Source organism: Fragaria vesca, linkage group LG1 (genome assembly GCF_000184155.1).
Source record: "Fragaria vesca subsp. vesca linkage group LG1, FraVesHawaii_1.0, whole genome shotgun sequence".
Taxonomy (NCBI): Eukaryota; Viridiplantae; Streptophyta; class Magnoliopsida; order Rosales; family Rosaceae; genus Fragaria; species Fragaria vesca.
In genome coordinates this window covers 21,696,305-21,698,124 of record NC_020491.1, presented here as the reverse complement: position 1 = coordinate 21,698,124, position 1,820 = coordinate 21,696,305, and positions in this window count along the sequence as shown.

Here is a 1,820-nt window from a genome sequence, read left to right as displayed (position 1 = left end):
TATTTTATGAGATAAAAGTTTATCGCTTGCGGCATGCATTCGATTTTTCCTTAGAAATTAAATTGGGGGAAACATAAATATTTTATTTATTATTTTATTTTTTGTCCACTCACTCTGACGTTATTAAATGTTTTCCCCTGGGCCCTTCGTTTTAAATTGCCCAGTCTGCAGAGTTCGGGTTGGATCTAGTAGGAGACGAGGCATAGTCACCCGCATTTCTGCCAGTTTTCGCCAGTAGGTTACCTGTTCAACCTACTCGTGTTTTCTTGCTTCCGCTTGTGTTTAGTAGCTCTGAATACTTTAGAATTTTTGTATATTATGGGATGTTCAGAAGTGTTAAATTAAGAGTGTAATATGAAATTTTTCGAGTCAGGGTTGTCCATCTGCAAGGGAGATTTTCTTAATCTTTTCAGTAAATTTTCCTTGGAGGTGGTCCCCGCACGACTTACTCTGGGTTTCAGGGTGAAATTCGGGGTGGGTCGTGTCACGAGACGCCTATTTAGAGAGGCACGGCGCAAGGTTGTCTTTTTAGCGAGTGACGTCAGCTATTCGTAGCTGTTAAAGTGAGACGTGGAATGAAGCTTCTAGACGCGTGCTCCAAATCGAACCGTTCACGTGCGTCCACGTGTTCGGCTAGGAGGTTGACGCGCTCCAAATCGATGTTGTGTTATGAGAACGCATGCGCAAGGATAGATTAGAACGCTTGGCATAGGGTCCCACAACATAGAAATGATGTTTTTGTTTCAAATGTTATTTTAGACAAATCAGAATTTGATGAAACTTTAAGTGCCTCCCTGTATTGTAGCAAAAAAATTAACCAAATTAAATAAAAAAGTTCTACATATTTATCTAATAGGGCATAGTTTTTCAGTAAAACGAGTAAAAATAACTCATAAATCTAAACAAAATCCAAAAGATATAACACTGCTTAACTTGTTGATCTAATGAAATCAAATTTATTGTTCAAACAAAAAAGTCTAACTTCAAAATGTCAACAAAAAAATTAGAAACCTCCAAATTAATCAAGATAGAAATGATAATATCATAAGTTCACAACCTCCTCTCTTGTTCATGATCATCATGCATGTGAGTCGATATTTCATCTCCTCTAATATCCCACATCTTGCTTGTACAAAATTGTATCTATGTTTAGTTCAGAACGAACGTAAATAGTGAATGCTACATCTCGATTGAAAATAGTTGCCGGTACAGAAAGCCTAGACTGTAACATTAAGCTGTTTTGATGCATTGAGGTTGCCGGAAATGCTTTTGAGCTGTTGCATTGCTTGAAGAAGTAACTTCATCTTCCCCGCCTCTCAACACGTCGTCTTCATTTTCTGACTGAGAAGAAGAGAACAGATGAACAAGAGTAGTCAGTACACAACTCATCATGGGAATACAGGAGCATATGATGGCAGCTCGTCTAATATGCATTAGCTCTCTTGTATGAGATGCTGGGTATAGCTAACTCTCTCTAGTGGATGATTTGGACTGATTTAGATGATAGCTAGCTTTCCAAAATTGTTGTGGACTTGTGGTGTATTCATTTGAGCTCTACTTATGAAGTGGAAAATGTAGCAGTGTACTTTGTCTCTGTGTGGTACCCAAGTCATGGAGGAAACTTCTCTCTTTGCAAATTGTCAAGCTACTCAAATTTGACTAACCAGCATATATAACTCGTAATAATAATGACTTACCCCCAAGTAACACGAAATTTCTGACAAGCAATTTGATTTCAGAGATTTTACATGGAAGATCGATGTCAAGACTTCTCGAACCTTAATTTAATTAATCAACCAAGGCCGGAATCAGGATTTTTA